Source organism: Vulpes vulpes, chromosome 5 (genome assembly GCF_048418805.1).
Source record: "Vulpes vulpes isolate BD-2025 chromosome 5, VulVul3, whole genome shotgun sequence".
In the NCBI taxonomy this organism is placed as follows: domain Eukaryota; kingdom Metazoa; phylum Chordata; class Mammalia; order Carnivora; family Canidae; genus Vulpes; species Vulpes vulpes.
In genome coordinates this window covers 15,110,456-15,124,537 of record NC_132784.1, presented here as the reverse complement: position 1 = coordinate 15,124,537, position 14,082 = coordinate 15,110,456, and the positions used below count along the sequence as shown (strand labels likewise).

At 41.6% G+C, this 14,082-nt stretch overlaps 1 long non-coding RNA gene across 1 annotated transcript; it reads left to right on the top strand.

Moving 5' to 3' along the window:
• Positions 1-9,125: 9,125 nt before the first annotated feature.
• LOC140598976 (uncharacterized) lies at positions 9,126-11,010 on the top strand. The gene is made up of 2 exons (XR_012001501.1): positions 9,126-9,383; positions 10,610-11,010. It is a non-coding gene; the product is annotated as an uncharacterized lncRNA (long non-coding RNA).
• The last annotated feature ends 3,072 nt before the right edge of the window (positions 11,011-14,082 follow it).

Below are 14,082 nucleotides of genomic sequence, written 5' to 3'. Positions count from 1 at the left end.
TTGAACTAGGAAATATGTTCTTACCAGATAGAGAATCTGTTAGTGCCTTGCTCTTGGATTTCCCAGCTTCCAGGAATGTGAGAAAAAAAATATTTGTTGTTTAATCTACCTAGTCTGTAGTATTTTTGTTACAGCAGCTCAAATGGGCTAATTTCTCCATCTAGAACATTTAGTACAGTGTTGAATAAAAGTGGCAAGAATGAACTTCTTTTTTTTTTTTTAAGATTTTTACTTATTTATTCATGACAGACACATACATACAGAGGCAGAAACACAGGCAGAGGGAGGAGCAGGCTCCACACAGGGAGCCTGACGTGGGACTCGAGCCCGGGTTCCTAGGATCACACCCTGGGCTGAAGGCAGTGCTAAACTGCTGAGCCACCAGGGCTGCCCAATTGATTTCCTGTTTTAAACCCAACCTTGCATCTCTGGGATAAATTCCATGTGGTCATTGCATATAACTTCCTTTGTACAATGCTGGATATGGTTTACTAGCATTTTGTTGAAGAGTTTTACATCCATATTCACAAGAAATATCGGTCTGGGCTTTCCTTCCTTCCTTCCTTCCTTCCTTCCTTCCTTCCTTCCTTCCTTCTTCCTTCCTTCCCTTTCTTTCTCCACCCCCCCCCTCGTTCAGTTATCAAGGTAATAATGGCCTCACAAAATGAGTTGCAAGATATTCTCTCCTATTCTGTTTTTTTGGATGAGTTTGTGAAGAATTGCTGTTAATTCTAATTTAACTTATTGGTAGGATTCAGTGGTACAGACATCAAGGCCTGGGGTTTTCTTTGTGGGTAATTTTTTTTGATCAATAATTTAATCTCTTCATTTGTTTTGGGTCTAGATTGTTTACTTCTTCTTAAATCAGTTTAGGTAGTTTATATATTTGTAAGAATGTGTTCATTTTATCTAAGTTGTCTAATTTATTAGCATCCATTATTCATACTATTCCCTTATAATCCTTCTTATTTCTGTAGAAATAAGAATATTATTCTTATTATTCTGACCATTCAAAATATTCTGTAGAAATAAATAATATTATTTCTGGTAATAATATTCCCTCTTTCATGTTTGATTCTACTAATTTGAGTCCCCTGTCTTTTTTAACTTATTGTACTTTTCAGCTCCAAAATTTTCATTTTTTAATAATTTCTTTTTATTGATATTCTATATTTGATGCAAAATTGTTATTAAACCATCCTTTACAATTCTTTAATCATGCTTTCCAATAGTTCTGTGAATGTGTTTATAATGGCTACCTTGAAAGCTTCTTTCTGTTAAATCTGTTGTCTGTCCACTCTGACAAGTAGTTTCTGTTGCCTGTTATTGGTCATACTTTTCTATTTCTTTGCATTCCTTGCAATTTTTTAAAATAGAAAACTCACATTTAAGATAATATGTAGCAGCAACTCTGGGTATTGGTCTTCTTCCCCCCAACACTGCCTAGGCTTATTACTGTTATTTGCTTGTTTAGTTGTTTTCACTGGCTGGATTATTTTAGTGAAGTCTGTTCCCTGCCTTTTCCACAGTATTAATCCCCTGATGTTGCTCCTCACATTAGGATGACACCACACGGCAGTGGTACTGTTAAAGCTTTCTTCTACTTCTTTCATACACAGCTATTAAACTCCACTAATTGCCATCTGATTGCTCTAGGGTTTTAACAGTACGTTGGAGTATATATTCCTCTGCAAACTAATCCAATTACATTGTGGTTCTTTTGTAGGAATGATTTTTGTGGTTAGTGTTTGATGTTTGTTCGGATCCCAAGAAGGCTCCTCCTAGCTGTATTATTCTTCATTTCTCTCCTGTAGTAGCCAGCCTATAGTCTAGGGTGTATCTTCATCAATCCATGAAGCTTCTTCCAATTGCCTTTCACTACAATTCTCATTATTCTTGAGAGCATTCTTAGGTTTGAACTTGTACACACTCTGTTGCAAATGAAATCAGTTCTTTTGGAAAGAGATTAGGAGCTATCTGTTTTATGACCCGCTTCTTTCCCTAAGCAAAAATCTCTGAGTTAGGACTCTGGAGGCTGAGAGTAGGGATAGTGGTGAGCTTCTTTGAAGGATATCCCCACTGTAGGACATAACACTGTTAGGGGACACCAGTCCCCTAACACCAGGCAAGCTGGATTCCTCTGAGCTTGCCTCTCCTGGTGTGGAACCACTGATTCATGAATCAAAGAAAGGACTATCAGCATCCTACTATTCTCAGTGTGCCACACCCAATGTAGAGCCTCCCATCTATGAGTAGGAGTTGGGTGGAAGAAGAGAATCTCCACTCTTAATCACACTTGCCCAAAACTTAGCTTTGGTAATAAGGTACTGAGGATGGAATAAGAAACACAGATATCCTGTAGGAGGATATCTTACTCCCAAGTAGGAGCCCTGGGCTCTTGAAGCAGTCTGGGGTGGAGTCTCCAAATGTGAGCTGGTGGGAAAGAGAAGAAGGAACAGTATTGGCTCAGATACTATAGATTCTCATCTTTCTTCCTGAATTTTAATAGATTTTCTTGATTAGGTGCTTCTTCTTTTGCTTTTTACCTTTAGGACCATTACCAAAGGCTTTGAATAACTGTTTTCTTAAAAAATAATTTTCACCAGTTTCACCGGGAAGTTAAGTCCATGGCATTTCTTAATGCTGGAAATCAATTTCTTAATGGCTCAAACTTAATGGAGGCTTATTTCATCATCTTGGAGTAGTCTGGGGTAGACCTCAAGGTTAGCAGATGGTCTTTTTCCACAAAGTCCTTCTAGGACCGAGACTAATATTGACTCTGCCGTTTAAAAAAAAACCTGGCTTTCTCAGTTGCTCTGGTTTTTGCTATTCAGTCTTCCAGGGAGAGGAAAGAACATAGAGGGGTATGCAGGAGGGTTTGTGGCCCATGCCAATAAGTAGGACATAGCACTATCACTCACACTATGAGACTATGTCTTACTCACCAGTAGAATATAAGCGTCCACTTGAACTACAACAGAGGCTGTGAAATATAGTTTGCCATGTGCTTAGCAGTTTCCCACATAAATACTTCTAATTTTCTTATAGTTTATCTATATTTTCTAATTTTCCACAATGACTTTATATTTAGTGCAATATAAATATAAATAGAGGATAGTCAGTGAGAAACTGAGACAAGGAGTACATAAACAGTCCCTTCTGAGAAGTTTTGCAGGTGTCATTTCTGGAGGGGGAAACTAGGTTAATAGAAGATAATTAAACATAGAGATTTGAGCATATTCTTGTAAGCTAAGAATTATCCAAGAGAAAGGAAACAATTAATAATGAGTACTTGAGTTGACTCTCCTTAAAGACTATATAGAATCTCTTTCTCACTTGAGAGAGGAGATGAAAGAAAAAAGAGAAAAGTTTGAAAATAATTGCCCATGCTAATTCCACTCATTAAAGGGGAAGTTTCAGGATTTCAAAGCTTTCCCTAGAAAACCTGTAGGCAGAAAGAAACAGTGTTTATTGAGCTTAAGAAAGTTAACAAATTGTGAAAATTTCCAAAGCTAATTGTTGTTGTTTTTCTAAAAAATTCCTTTGATATGCTGAGAGTTTTAATTAGAGTCATTAAATATAGAAATTCTTAGGTTGCAAGGAACACCAAAACCACCCACTGATGTGCTGATGTGCTGTACCTTAACCATATCATGCAAAATGAGACCATCATGCAATGGGGCTGTTTCACAAACTTTCATGGAACTTACTGCAATATGAGGTGATCTTTTGAAAAATTTTATCAGCCATAAAAAGGAAGTACTATCCGAGCATATAAAAGGAAGGATTAATTCTCACTGAGAGAATTGGGATCAGCTTCAGAGAGGAAGTGGCATTTGAGAAAATTCTGAAAGGACAGTAGGATTCTTTGACAAAGTCCTTGAGGAAAACACATCATGGATTGAAAGTGACAATATGGCTGGAAAACAGAGCACAGGATACAGGAGGAGCTAGAAATTGGCTTGACTGGCCTATGAACATAAAGAGAGGCTCAGTGGAAGGTAAGTCCAGGAAGGGAGGTGACAGCCAGCATGGAGGATCACAAATACTTGTAATTTCTGTTCTTGGTTCTGATCAGTGTTTTTAAAAAAATTATTAATAATGTGGAAGGAAGAGTGAGGAGGGGAGAAATACTGGCAGCAGATTAAAAGGAGGTGACTGGCATGGTGTTTTCAAGAGGGGATACGTTGACTAGAGCCAGCATAGAGAGATGTGGGAGACATATTGAGACTCCCCTGGAGTGTGAAGAGGAATTTTTACAACTTCCAGAGTGAATGAGGTGGTGATCACAGGTGTGCAGGGCTCTTTGACCCTTCCCCACATGGGAAACAGAGAAAGTTTGAGGTAGATGCCATTTTAGGAGCCAACATATGGATTCTCTCTCTCTGTAGAACAACATTCTTGCACACTTTCAAGGGAAACTAATTCGTCATGTAAAGTTTCATCATAGATTTATCAAGAAGGCGTTGACAAAGTTGTGGCATTAATTGTTCTTCAACTGCCAAATGTTCCTGCCAACAAATCACTAAGGATTCTCTGAGATTTACAGGTGTGGCATTATTGATTTTGTACCCAACCTTGAGTGCACTGAACTGAGTCTTCCATGTGGCTGAAGGCCTGCCCCATCCAATCACCTCACTTGCATCTGGAATGTTCTATACTTTACTGGGATTAAGCCATAGAGGTCCTCATAGGCAAACACTCTGGGTGTACCCCAGAGACCTGCCTTACCTGCTCTGGCTGGCTGATGCTTGGCATTTTGCTCCAGGCAGTCCTCTTTATGAATCTGCTATCGGCATCCTCACTTTCCCAACCATGCAGTCTTCCCTTCATTTACTGGCTCATATTCATCTAGCAAGACTTTGCTGGGCACTTACAGGCTCTCTGCCTCACTGGGTGATCTGTCCAGCAGTGAATCTCACAGGCATGGACTTGGTGGGGAAGATTGGGAATTGTAAAAGTCTATGAAGCCAGCCCCGATGGGAGTGATGCACAGGTGCTAAGGGAACACACAGGAGATACATCAGGAACACTTCCAGGAGGAAATGGCCAGGTGAGAACTTCAGTCATCTTGGATGAGTTCCCCTCCCACAGTGTCACCACATACAATGCAGTATAATACAATACACTGCTGAGTTTCTCCTACAGCCTTGGACAGATCAGTTCTTTCCTTTCCATATCTTCCCATAAAGGAACATTTATAATAGCTTCTCTGGGAGGCAGACTCTTGTAGTTGCCAGGCAGACCTGGCTTGCCAGCCCTGTGGCCTGGAGCAAGTTATTAAAGCCCTTGTGGTCTCAGTCTCTTCAACTAAACAATGGGGACGTCAATGCCTTCCCCATAAATCTATGATGAGGAACAAATAAGATAATATTTTAAAAATAGCCCCAGGCCTGGCACTTTAAAGATAATCATTCCAGTCTCTTTCCTGTGCTTGTAATTTCTCCCTTTGTTTAATATACTCTGCTCTCAGCTGCTAAATTCATCTTCCCCAAACTTTAATCTTATCTCTCTCTGGCTTGAACATTTTCAGATTCCCATAGCCTGTGGAATAAAGTTTGTACTAATAGGAAAGAGATGCGTACTCTCAGAGATCAATGAAGAAAGTGTAAGGAAGAACAGCCCAAAAGCACAGAGCAGGGACCCAGAGTGTGTAGGCCATTGAGCATCTGGACTGTTCCTTGAGAAGGTGATCTTGAGCTGAGATATGAAGGATGAATAGGAGTTTACTAGGCATAAGGAAGGATGGAAGGAAGAACATTCCAGATAAGGGCCCTTGAGGAGGAGGCAGAGAAGAAAGAGGAGGGTGGGGAGGAGGTAAAAGAGGATGGGATAGAGGAGGAGGAGGATGTGGGAGTAGCCAGTATTGTTGGAGTGCAGAGAGCAGCAGGGAGGGATAAGAGGAACCAGAGCTGGGGGATCCCTGGGTGGATCAGCGGTTTGGCGCCTGCCTTTGGTTCAGGGCGCGATCCTGGAGTCCGGGAATCGAGTCCTGTGTCGGGCTCCCAGCATGGAGCCTGCTTCTCCCTCCTCCTGTCTCTCTCTCTCTCTCTCTCTCTGTCTATCATAAATAAATAAACAAATCTTTTTTTTTTTTTTTAAAAGAGGAACCAGAGCTGTTCAGGACAGAGCCTGGTAGGCCATGCAGTTGTCTAACAATTATATATGAAGCAATGGGAGCCGTGGGAAGATTTTTAAGCTATAACTTATTTTCACATCAATTTCTTTTGTTTGGAAGAGCCACCTCTCTATTTTTTATGGTAAGCTCCATAGATGCTCAAGGACTTTGATTAATGAAACAAATGCAATTATAATTGTAGAGATAGAAGAAAAGAATCCTGGTAGTTGAATTTTCTGGTTATTTGGGTGAGAGTGAACTGAGGCTTCACTGTACTTCATCATCCACAGAGTGTCTAGGGACTTCTGCCAATTTAGAGTTGAGTTGATTCAGCTCTCTAGGAGACTGACAGACCCATATTCCCCCAGAGGAAGAAAACTCACACTACCCAAGAGACCTAGACAAAGGGGAATTAAGCTTGCTTGAACTTGAGCCTAGGGACCAGAGAGCTGATGGCAGATTCTTGGGTCTCCATGGAAACGGGAAGATTCTGGAAAAGTTTTCTTCTTGAAGGGAAAGGCGGTATTGGCTGCTTCCTTTCCTCTGGACACCTTCAGCATGCATGATTCATAAAGCATCTGTTTGTAGATTCGCTCCAGACAGGGGGCCACTTTGTACCATTTCTGACCCCTATGCTCCCATATGGCCCTCCTGCAGAGCTCTCAGGCACTCCTGTACCCAGTGTGTCCAGCTGTCCCACACACACACAGTGAGGCTCAGTCACAGGAGACAAAAGTCACAGAACGCAGTCATGTGTCTGGTTCATCCTCTTATCTCAGGGCCTCAGTATCTTACTCAAAGTAAAAGCTCAACACATTTTTAGCAAAAAAAAAAAAAAAATGTGTGAAGAGTAGGAGGTAATGATACCCAAGTTCCCAGGTGGCCCTCTTTCTTAAAGCTGAGAAACAGAAACGCATAGCTCATTCTTCTCAAATATTAAGTGCATACAATTAACCAGAGATTTTGTTCTGATTCAATAAGCTTATATGCAACTGTATGTTCTACATTTCTAACAAGCTCCCAGGTGTTGCTCATGCTGCTGGTCCTTGGCTCACCCAAGGAAATAAACAGAACAACTGACTAAACAGCCAAATTTTGAGAAAGGGCAATTGTCACAACACTTTATAAATTAGTAGCCATCCCAGCTCACCTATGAGATAAGTGTACAGGCTCAAGTTCATCCGCATAAGGTTCAGAGTAGTTTTGGAATATTCATTTCATTTACACCTGGGGTCATAATTGGGCATACATACCAACCATATGTATTAAAACTCATCTCCACACCAAAGAGATCAGTGGGGAGGTCAATAGCAATTTATGACATATAATTCCAAGTGGTTTTGTAATTATTCCAGAAACATTGAATAGTTGTGGGGTTTTTGTTTGTTTTTGGCCATAACTTCCTTCATTCAACAAGCATTTGTGGAGGGTTGACCATGGATAGATCCTCTCTCAGGGCACTGGAAGGCACTCCTCAGGTCCTCTTTGAGCTCCTAGTCTAGTAGATGAGACAGAAAGAAAACAATAATGACAGTACAATATGAGAATTGTCCTTCCAGTGCTATACAACAGAAATATACCATGAGCCACAAAAGCAACTTAAAATTTTCTAGTAGTCACTTAAAAAAAGTAAGGCAAACAGTTGTAATTAATGTTAATAGTTTATTTACTGAGCCTAATATAGCCAAAATAGTCTCATTTCGATATATAATCCATATAAAGAGATACTAAATATTTTACTATGTGTCATACTAAATCATCAAAATTAGGTCTGCATTTTGCCCTTATAATTCATCTCAGGTTGGACTAGCCACATTTCAGGGCCCTCAAGCCACATTTGATAGTGCAGGTCTTTGTAGAGGGACAGTGAGAAACTTCTCCACTGTAGAAACTGGGGGGCGTCAGGGAAGGGCATAATCAACTCTACTGCAGGCTAAGAGTGGCAAGTAACATCTGGAAGGGCACAGAGGAAGTGTGAGGTGTGGGAAGCTGGATCTGCCATCTGGCCCAAGACAGAGGTGTGACAGGTGAGCAGCTGCCCTGGTGATGGTTGGGAGGGCAGGCATAGTGTTTAGAAAGGGGGCTCAGGCAGGAACTCGGGAGCTCTGTGGTTGTGTAGTACTCAGCTTTTCTCTCAGGCTAGTCACTGGGTGTCGGACAGGCAGTGGAATGAATGGGGTGATGATTTTGGTTTCATCTTCTATCTGAATGGATCTTGTTCTCAATGAGTACTGAGCCTGGGATGGATCTAAACCTCAGGGTATTTATTCCCTGAAGGTCACTGTCTTCTGTGCTGGGGAATCTCATTCCTGGGAGGCAGGTTTAGAAAAGTGGCCATGTCCTGCTGCCATACCTGAGGGTCATTAGTTCTGATCTGACTCAGGGATGAGATTGACCAGGCACTGTGCTAGGACCTTTACAGGCCCATTTTACCAATGTGGACACTGAGGGCTCTGGGAGGTTAAGGCAACTGTCCAAGGTGTAACAAGTGATTAAGTGGTAGAACCAGGATGGAAACTGAGGCATGTAAGACTATTCGTGCTTTCTCCACAGCACACTGCCCCAAGCATGAAAATCCCAGTACAATACACTCCCCTGGGATTTGCATTTTCAACTTTATAATTAATCAGCCAGCACTTATTTAATACTGTCTGATGGGAAAGAATGCTCTAGTAAGTGTGTAGGACATGGTTTCTTCCTCAGTTACTTATGTTCTTAGAAGGACAACACACAAAGGCATGTGGCCAGTGAACAAACTGTGAAACAGAAAAAAAATCATAGTAATTTCAGGAGAAATTTGTGAGGTTAGACATATTCAGTTAGCATTTAAAATCATGAAAGCAAAAAAAGAAATCATGAAAGCTTTAGCTATGGATAAAGAAATATTGACCTGCTACGTGGAAGTGGGTGGGACATATTTTGGGTTCGGGACAGAGTAGCTTTGCCAGATTTCCTGAAATCATACTTATAATTGGCCTGAGATTAAAGTCTTTTTATTGTTTTCTAGACTTTTCAGGCCACAGAATTGGCCAAGGTGACAGATAAGGATGGTGATGTCCCTAAGCTCTTAGAAGGCAGGTTCTCAGACTGATGCAAACATCAAGGTATTAAGGTGTCCATCAGGAGACACCTGGTACAGTGGGAAAAACAAAGATCCTGGAGACTAAAGTCCGCAGCCTTTCACCCCACCTGAAGATCTGTGGCCACGTTACTTGATGTCTCAGAATTTCACTCTCTTCCAGGACTGTCTTGAGAATTTAAAGAAGTAAGTAACACATAAAGTGTCTATGAAGATTCTGGACCTATTTTAATTTTTTAAAATCTTTCCTTTACACCTAATACTCTAATTAGTCTTTGAGATCCTCACTTAATAAAAACAAGCAGAATTAATTCAAGCAAATTTGCTACAACCATTCATAAGTAGATCCATATGACACACGCTATTTGTTGACCACTTAAAAAGTCATTCCTACCCCCCTTTCTTCCAATAGGCTCCTGGTCTAGGGGCCAGAGTACCAAATACTTGCTAGTAGAAGCCAAGCAAGACAGTTCCTTCCCATTCATTATTGCATCCTGCCATGCATTATTCAGCAGACAGTATATGGCCATCTGACATGTGCCAAACACTGTTCTGGTCACTGGAGGAGAGAGTTAGAAAAAATATGTATATATATTAAATAATGCTATGCAAAAACAGTAAAAACACAGAAAGGAATAGAGGAAAGGAAGCTGGAATTATGAATAGGGTGATCAGGCAAGGTGTCACAGCAAAGTTGCAATGTGTCCAAACCTGAAGGAGGTGAGAGAACCAGCCATATAGGGATAGAGGGGTAAACCATGCCAAGTGGAGGGAACAACAGATGCAAAAGCCCTAATGGAGATGAGAGAGGACCTGGCCTTCTTACAATAGTGGGAGCCAGTGTGGCTGGAGTGGAATGGGCAAGGACTGTGTAATCAGGGAGGGAATCAGAGTGGAAAGAAGATAGCCAGATCACATAGGCCTGCTAAGCCCCTCTGAGGAGTTTGGAGTTGACCCTTGAGTGTACTGGCAAGCTATTGGGCCTTGAAGCAGAGGAGCACTGTTTTTGATTCCTACTTTAATGTACTCACTTTGCTTGCTATATTGAGAAAGGACACAATGGGTCAAGGGGAAGAAGGTGGTGATAAACTGGAAGGCAATGGGATGATATAATGGCGACTTGGACCAGGGTGACAGTGGAGGGGTGTGGAGATCAGCTGGAGACTTGTGGATTTGGTTTACTAATAAAGGTTTTGATTTACTAATAAAAAGAGACAGACCATGCTAAACTGATTCTTCTCCCTTTACTCTTCCTTATGGATATTACGACCTGACTTGTAACATCTATCTTTGGTCAAAAAACATGGTGAGATGTTGACCAGGGGCATTGTCAATCTCCACCAACCAAGATCAGTGACTGTTCATCTCTAGATTTCTTGTACTGTGAATAAACAAACCTCTTTGGCTTGCAGCTGAATGCATCTCCAGGGACATGGTATCCTCCAGGATGTCCTTCGCTCAGACCTCTTCATCAGGAGCCCAGTGACTTGAGAGGCCAGGCTCCAAATGGCTCCAAGGAGGCTAAGATCCCCTGTGTGATTGCAGGAGGAAAAGAGATTTGAAACATACTTTCTTCTAATCCTCCTTCATCTGAACTAATTTCCAAATGGACAAAGTAATCAATTCAAGCTTATTTGAAGGGCTGAATGAGTGGCTGGAACAATTCTCCAAACTATGATTTCCATTGAATAATTGAAATTATGCTAGGGCATGGAGATTTTTCAACAAATAAAATATGTCTGAAAATCTATTAAAGATACGTCTGCAAGAGTCATTTGCAAAAGCCCAACTCAGCAATAAAAAATAAATTACATTTCCATTCTTGTCATCATTCCCTTTGGGAAAGAGCATATTGCTACCACTTCATGGACAAATGGAACCAGTGTGTTTTGGAATGAAGGATGCGACAAGTTCTAAACCACGAGGTTTAGACATATAGGTGATGATTCTACCCTGGGAAGTGAATAGGGAAAAATTTCCCTGGCTTCATGTTGCTCAGATAATATATCTGCTGTTTTGTCTCATCTGTGGGTGTTTTTGGAACCAGAGTTTTCCATCTGTGACTTTGAGTGACAGACAACTTTACTCAGAGATTTTGAAGCTCATTCAGGTCATTTGGACCAGCTCTATAGGGATCAAAGAGCTCACTAGAATCCCTTATTTCTATTTTCATCTCACCCTGAGCACAGGGCTCAGAGGAGAAAGTCCCTTCAAAGGTAGGTTAGAAAGTTGACCAAGGGAATGTGATTTTTGAACTATAAATTGAAAGACCTTCTGAGTAATTTTTTCTGGTGTGATGCAGCTCTGCCAGTTGGCTTCAAAAGCTGGTTGGGGTTGTGTTTCCATCCCTCTCCTATACCCTCTCTATTGGTTCAGAGAGCTTGCTGGACACCTCTTTAATTTAAGATCATGTAGCTTAAAGACACGATCCTTTTGCCTATTTCTTCTTTCTCCTCTCATTATTTTTTGTTACAGCTCAGGGTGCTGGCCTGGGTTTTGCTGACTGCCTTGGGCAGGGCACGATCTGTGATTCCCTCTCTCCAGATGGGCATTGGCACTCAAGAGTTCCACATTTATACTAGGCTGCAGCAGCCATATTAACCACCAAGCAGATCCATTCCAGGAGAAACTTGGAATCAGAGAGACACAACCTTTCCTCCCAAAGTCCAGACCTCCTCCTAACAGTGAGCTATCAGAGCTGTGATTCTGTTACTTAAAAGAAGCCATTGCCTCTGGCCCCAAATTAAGAAAAAGAAAAAAATCAACTGCCCACTTCAATTAGCTGCTGTTTTGGAGTCAGCTCATGGGGGAGCTGATGGCATAACCAGTTGTTGAAACAGAACAATGGAGGGACGCCTGGGTGTGGCTCAGCAGTTGAGCCTCTGCCTTCAGCTCAGGGTATGATCCGGGGACTCAGGATCGAGTCCCACCTCGGGCTCCCTGCATAGAGCCTGCTTCCCTCTCTGCCTGTGTCTCTGCCTCTCTCTCTGTGTATCTCTCATGAATAAATAAATAAATCCTAAAAAAAAAAAAAACAGAAAAATGGGATAATGCAACATCATATGCTGCTCCCTCCAAGTACAGAGTAAGTGTCAACAATGGTGCTAACCTTTGTCCTGTGAGCAAAGCAAGTGTGTTTGGGAATGATGGCAGGAGTGGGAAGGGAGATAAAGAATGGTCGTTCTTTTCTTTCAGGGTGAGAGCAAGCTTACCAGAGCTTTATTTTTTTTAATATTTAATTTAAAATTCTCTCCCCCTGCCTCTTTCTCAGTCAGCCCTCTGCAAACCATGGCTACGAGAGGTCTGGCAGTGATTGACCTGAAGGGTGCAAATGTTTCATTTGGCAGCCTCTGGTCTAGTTGTGGCGGGATGCTGGCTGGCTGTGCACAGCTGAGCCTGGCAGCATGGCCCCGGGGAAGCCCGTTGGCCTCATTGGTTTCTCCCAACTCAGAGGCAACCCAAATGTGATTTAAAGGGCATCTGATAATTCCACTGTGTTTTGTTTAGCTTCCTGACATAGCTGGAGAGGATGGTAGTGGAAGCATGAATCCAAAGTGGTGCAGGAGGAGAGACACCAATAGGGAGGATAAGGGAGCACCTGCTAAAGCCTGCTGCATGAAATCAGGTTACCCAGGTGGTGGCATGCTGACTGGTAGGATAAGTGGGGTTGAGACAATTTCTGGACCCCAGGGAAGTGTTCCTGTCCCTACCATCCTTGTGCCCCCATTCTTGATTTCTGAAATTCCATAATTAGACATTAACTTTAAGACTCTTATATTTTCTTAAAAATCAATGGTGGATTAGTAAAAAAGAGAAAAAGGAGAAAAATATTATGTTGATAGAAAGATCCAGGTTCCTGAAATTAGAAAATCTGTAAAGAATTTGTCTTAATTATACCATACACATACATGTTTTATTTTTTTTTTATTTATTTTATTTTTAAAAATATTTATTCATGAGAGACACAGAGAGAGAGGGAGAGACACAGGCAGAGGAAGAAGCAGGCTCCCTTTGGGAAGCCCGATGTGGGACTCGATCCTAGGATCCAGGGATCACGCCTTGAACCAAAGGCAGACAGTCAACCGTTAAGCCACGCAGGCGTCCCCACATACATGTTTTAAAAGCTACATTTTATTTCTTTTTTATTTTTAAAAATATTTATTTATTTATTTATTTTTTTTAAATTAATTTTTATTGGTGTTCAATTTACCAACATACAAAAAAACACCCAGTGCTCATCCCGTCAAGTGTCCACCTCAGTGCCCGTCACCCATTCCCCTCCAACACCCGCCCTCCTCCCCCTCCACCACCTCTAGTTCGTTTCCCCGAGTTAGGAGTCTTTATGTTCTGTCTCCCTTCCTGATATTTCCCAACATTTCTTCTCCCTTCCTTTATATTCCCTTTCACTATTATTCATATTCCCCAAATGAATGAGAACATACACTGTTTGTCCTTCTCCGATTGACTTATTTCACTCAGCATAATACCCTCCAGTTCCATCCACGTTGAAGCAAATGGTGGGTACCTGCACCCCAATGTTTCTATCAGCAATGGCCACAATAGCCAAACTGTGGAAGGAGCCTCGGTGTCCATCGAAAGATGAATGGATAAAGAGGATGTGGTTTATGTATACAATGGAATATTACTCAGCCATTAAAAATATTTATTTATTTGAGAGAGAGAGAGAATGAGAGAGAGCAAGTACAAGAGAGCATAAGCAGAGGGAGCAATAGAGGGAAAGGGAGAAGCAGGCTCTCTGCTGAGCAGGGAGCCAGACATGGGAGGCTCTATCCTAGGATCCTGAGATCATGACCTGAGCCAAAGGCAGTTGCTTAACTGACTGAGCCACCCAGGTACTCCAGAAAACTACATTTTATTTAGAGTT